Here is a 6,034-nt window from a genome sequence, read left to right on the forward strand (position 1 = left end):
CCTTGCCATAATTTGGTTACTGAGTTGCTGTTAAACATTTTGGTTATTGAGTTGCTGCCCAAAAACAATTTGGTTAATCAGTTGCCACTTCAACTTGCGGCTGCGGTTGCTACAATTAGTTTTGTCGGGCTTAATACTCGCTAAGGGGGTGCATGGCCGACCGTAGCCGGGATGGAGGCTGTTATTTCGGTGTTATTTCTGAGTCGCCTTGCCATAATTTGGTTAATGAGTTGCTGTTAAAGATTTTGGTTAATTAGTTGCTTCAAAAGTTTTTGGTTAATGAGTTGTTCCAAAAGTATTTGGTTACTGAGTTGCTGCCCAAAAACAATTTGGTTGATCAGTTGCCACTTCAACTTGCGGCTGCGGTTGGTTATAATTAGTGTTGTCGGGCTTAATACTCGCTAAGGGGGTGCATGTCGGACCGTAGCCGAGTTGGAGGGTGTTATTTCGGTGTAGTTTTTAATTTTTTCTCGATGTGGCTGATGGAGGTGTTTTTTTTTCTGTGGAAGATAGGAGTGTGTGTTGTGGGAAGCGAAGTTGCTGGTGGGATTTTGTGTGTGTGGTGCAGTATTGTCAAGGCGAGTGTGGGTTGTGGGAAGCGAAGTTGCTGGTGGGATTTTGTGTGAGTGGTGCAGTATTTGCAAGCCGTTCTCGTAAGCGAAGTGGATGGGCCGCTTTTGTGTGAGGTTGGAAGTAGTATTGTCAAGGCGAGTGTCCGTTCTCGGAAGCGAAGTTGATGGGCCGATTGGGTGTGAGTGGTGTTAATGTGTGCTATTTGCAGTGTATGAATTGCCAGGCTGGCCAAGGCGTTGCTTCTGGGAATTGCTGGGGCCTGGGCTGTTTAGAAAGGCCGGTGGCGGGCGCTCCGTTCCCGACTCCCGTGTCCGATTAGGGTGGGGGACGGCTCGTTGGAAAGCCCCGACGCTGGCGCAGATTATATTGCCGGACTGGCCCCTGGCGAGTTGGGCAAAGTGTCGCAGTCCGGCAGCGGGTAACAGGCCAGCGGTCTGCGGCAGCTTATCGGTGATAACTTCGGGAAGGAAAGTCCGATCTGGTCCGGGTCAACTGCCACTGAACGGGGTGGCGGGGCCGCACAGACCAGTAGCGGGCTTGTGTAGCTGCCTCTTGGCCCGGCCGAGGTACAGCCTTTGGCTGGAGACCGCTTTCCGACTGCTGAGCCGGTGCTGCGGGGACCCACCTTGACGCGCCGGCTGTCCGAGCAAGCCAGGGGCAAGGGGCATCCATAGGTACCAGAACGGAGTCGGTCCGACACCGAGAAGTCGGGTGCCCGTCGCTCCGAATCGAGCCCGGGGTTTTCGTGCGTGTAACGCGGCGGGCGTTTGGACCCGGTTGGCCTGGAAGTGGTCCTCAACGGCGGGAGTTTGCCTGGGTTTGGCCGGCCGACAGTCGAACGCCGTTCGCTCCGGACTCCCGTGTCCGATTTCGGTCAGGGAGGGCTCGTTGGAAGGCCCCGGCGCGGGCGCACACTATATTATCGGCCTGGATCCCGGCAGGTTCGGGAAAGTGTCGCAGTCTCGTACCGGCTGCCGCCCCGTCGGTCAGCGGCAGCTTATCGGGGATAACTTCGGGAAGGAAAGTCCGATCCGATCGGGATCAACTGCCACTGAACGCGGTGGCTGGGCCGCACAGAACAGTAGCTGGCTTCTGTAGCTGCCTCTTGGTCCGGCCGAGGTACAGCCGTTGGCTAGAGACCGCTTTCCGACTGCTGAGCCGGTGCCGCAGGGACCCACCTTGACGCGCCGGCTGTCCAAGCAAGCCAGGCGCCAGGGGCATCCAACAGTACCAGAATGGAGTCGGTCCGACACCGGGAAGCCGGGTGCCCGTCGCTCCGAATCGAGCCCGGGGTTTTCGTGGGTGTAACTGGGCGGGCGTTTGGACCCGGTTGTCCGGGAGCGGGTCCGCAACGGCGGGAGATTGCCTGAGTTTGGCCGGCCGGCAGTCGAACGCCTTTCGCTCCGGACTCCCGTGTCCGATTTCGGTCAGGGAGGGCTCGTTGGAAAGCCCCGGCGCTGGCGCACACTATATTATCGGACTGGATCCCGGCAAGTTCGGGAAAGTGTCGCCGTCCCGCAGCGGCTAACGGGCCGCCGGTCAGCGGCAGCTTATCGGGCATAACTTCGGGAGGGAAAGTCCGATCCGGTCGGGGTCAACGGCAGCTGAACGGGGTGGCGGGGCCGCACGGACCAGTTCCTGGCTTGTGTACCTGGCCCTTTCCCCGGCCGAGGTACAGCCGTTGGCTGGAGACCGCTTTCCGACTGCTGAGCCGGAGCCGCGGGGACCCACCTTGACGCGCCGGCTGTCCTAGCAAGCCAGGGGCAAGGGGCATCCAGCGGTACCGGAACGGAGTCGGTCCGAGTGTCAGTCGGGAAAAGGGTGTGAAAAGGCTTCGAGGGGATCTCGACAGGCTCAGTGAGTGGGAGAGGGCCTTGGTGAGACCACACCTGGAGCACTGTGTACAATTTTGGTCTCCTTACCTAAGGAAGGATATACTTGCCATAGAGGGAGTCCAACGGAGTTTCACGAGATTGATTTCTGGGATGGCAGGACTGTCGTATGAGAAGAGATTGATTAAACTTGGCCTGTATTCTCTTGAATTCAGAAGAATGAGAGAGGATCTTCTTGAAGCATACACAATTATTACAGGGCTTGACAGGATGGATGCTGGGAGATTGTTTCCCTTAGCTGGGCAGTCTAGAACAAGGGGCCACAACCTCAAAATAAAGTGTAGGCCATTCAGGATTGAGATCAGAAGAATTTTCTTCACACAGACTGTGGGGAATCTTTGGAATTCTCTACCCCAAAGGGCTTTTGAGGCTTACTCATTGGGTATATTCAAAACAGTCGTCGATAGATTTCTGACTAGTAAGGGCACCAAGGGATATGGCGATAGGGCCAGTGAATGGAGTTGAGGCAGAATATCAGCCATGGTCTAATTGAATGGCGGAGCAGGCTCGAAGGGCCGAATGGCCTACTCCTGCCCCTATTTCTTATGTTCTTATGCCTTGGCGAGTTGCTACATTGCATCTTGTTGATGGAACGCACTGTAGCCACTTTGAACCATTGGTGGAGGGATTGAATATTTAAGGCGGTGGATGGGATGCCTTTCAATGGGCTGCTTTGTCCTGTTTGCTTTCGAGCTTCTTGAGTGTTTTTGGAGCTGCACTCATCCAGGCAAGTGGACAGTATTCCATCAAAATCCTTACTTGTGCTTTGTAGATGGTGGAAATACTTTGGGGAGTCAGGAGGTGATACACTCGCTGCAGAATACCCAGCCTCTGACCTGCTCTTGGTGCCACAGTATTTCTACCCGCTTTTGGCCCACATCCCTTCATACGTGTGATTGATGGTGTCAGCACCCCATCATCTAGATTCTGGTCGGCAATAGTGGTGTCACTATAAACATGCATAAATAAACTGCACATTTTCGTTACAAGCAGGGCTGAGTACTTCATGCTAGTTATGGATACAAATTTGGCATTAGAACGATGCAGATTGCATTTGTCGGGATCAAACTGTGGTCACACGTGTGGGAGGCGTGAATTCTGCTATTGAAGCACCAGCGCTCCACTATGAACTGATTAAGTTTCCCATAGCACCAAGGAGCAGCGGTGACTATTTCGAACGCAGCAGCAATTTTTCATATGAATGGGACAGCTTCGTTTACGTTGAGACATCAAATGTAGGATTCGACCTCATGAAATTGGATAGGTAGGGAAATTATCTGTAGCAAAATAAATAGCAGAAATGATATTTACGGAACGCCAATCACCCTGCTGTGCTCAATATAACAGGAAGGCACGGCTGGGATTTGCCTCCGTGGATCATGTTTACTACGGACGTAAACATCTGTAATCAACACGACTGATAATGGGCGCGTTCTGAGACAGTAAACAGAAACTGGTAGGCGAGTTAAAGAAAAGCCCAAGGAATTTCTACCCCTCTCCCAGGCTTACTTCTCAATGCCCCTATACTCATTAATCTGAGGGTCGAGGCCGGTTTGTTCTGCTTACCCACATTTGTTACAAGGTCAATATAATTCAGGTATAGTTGTCTTGCAAAGTGATGATTTTATACCGTGTTAAATCATTGGGTGGCATTAGTAAGACAAGGCACTCAATCCTTCACTCCTTGCATTGATAGCGCTGTTATCTGGGGATGTATCTCGGTGATAGAGCACAAGCTTCATTTGTAGGAGTTTGTGGTTTAATCCTCAGCATATCAAAGTAGAAGTTTTTTTTCAAATGAGTTGTCCACTGAAAGTTAATTAATAAAATGAGTTCTAACATATGAATAATCCACAAATATGCAATTTGCCGGAGCTGGTCTTCATCCCAGGAGACGCTCAGCTCCGCCAACTGCCGACTGCCTGGATTGAGTGACGTCGCAATGTAGAGCGAGCAGTCACAGCTTTGGTTCCTGTTTGGGGCCCTGTCGTGCTTTCAGATTCATCACCAGATTTCAAACTGGTCACTAATGCTTAGCCATTGCATTTAGGCCACAGACTTGTTCTTAGAATGTGCAAAGTAAATAGAAGCAGAAACTCTGTGAACTGAAGCCGGGGTTCTAAAGATTGAGCCCTCGACTTCGGTGGGGACGCTGCTTGCAATGGAGAGACAATTTAGAATGCACACTTGCTTATCTGTAAAATATAGCAACTCGTCAGTGGGGATATAATTCAGTGGTATGAAGGCCCGGGTTCTATTCCCAGCATCTCCAACCACTTTATGTTGCCAACTGTGAAAAAATGCTCTTGGACTCGCCTCACATTTGCACACACGGACAGACAAGACTCTCTTTACCCGGAGAGAAAGCTAACACTCCGCACAGGATATAATTCATTGTGGGAGCGCACGCACCATTTCAACGGCTCCCAACCCAGGACTGAATTGAATGTCCAGTTATAACAATGCAGGTTAAGGGGATATTTAATAAAGGCCTTCAAAATTGGATCGAGAGAAACTTTTTGCCACAGGCAAGAGGTTCGGCAACCAGATCATCTCAGCCTGACCATAATTGGCAATAAACCAGAGGGGAGATGAGGATAATTTATTTTGTCACAGTGGATTGTTATGATGTTTAATGCACTGCCTGAAAGGCCGGTGAAAGCACATTCAATAATAACTTTCAAAAGAGAATTGGATGAAGACTTGCAATGGAAATTATATTGCAGGTCGATGGGGAAAGAGCCGGTGGTGGGTCGGAAGCGGGGAGCAGGGGCTGATTGTTCGCTCTGTCAGAGAGACTGCAGAGGCAAGCTATCCCTAATGACCTCCTTCTTTGCTGCAAGATTCTATGATTCTCCGATATATGTCAGAGTGGCTGATGCACCATGAACTGGAGGTATTTAAACTTGATGCTTTCATGATATTTCAATCCGATTAAACTGCAGAAATACCTTAAGCACTGCTCTGTAATGAAGCCAGCAGCTTTAAAAGTCATAACTTTAAAAGTCATAACTCACCCATGATCTCCACAAAACTTGTGGTGAGCAGGAATGACGTGAGCATTCATTGGAAATTGTAACCATCGCAATTGTCAGGAAACCTCGGGGAACGGCGGAAAGTGGCGATGAAGACTATGAGCCCTCTGAAAGCAAACGGGTCACTGCGATCACCCCTGGAGCTTAAACAGGAGAAATTGGATTCTGCCCCGTTAAAGAGGGAGCTGCTGAAACATGTTTGCTTGTGGGTTTGTGGTTCGCCATTTCGTCTCCACCGACTGTGGTAAAACACTTCCGGGAGGAATCGTCAGTTCCGATTTTACATAAGAAAGTCGACTCAACAAAAGGCGACTGATTAAATAACCGAACTATCTATTGATATCTCTGTGTCAGACCAATGATCTGGAGGTGGAGCGGATCTAACGGCAGGACCTACAGCAAAGAGTCTATTTACATCAAAAGCAAGCTGGATTTAAATAGCACCTTTACCATAAATGGTTGTCTGGGAGAATCAATACAGAATAAACACTTGCTTGCCTCTAAAGCATTGTAGCTTATGAGTGGCGTTGCAGC

The sequence above is a fragment of the Somniosus microcephalus genome, unplaced genomic scaffold, assembly GCF_052327205.1.
Source record: "Somniosus microcephalus isolate GS21.2 unplaced genomic scaffold, FLI_Smic_1.0 unresolved_chr5, whole genome shotgun sequence".
NCBI lineage: Eukaryota > Metazoa > Chordata > Chondrichthyes > Squaliformes > Somniosidae > Somniosus > Somniosus microcephalus.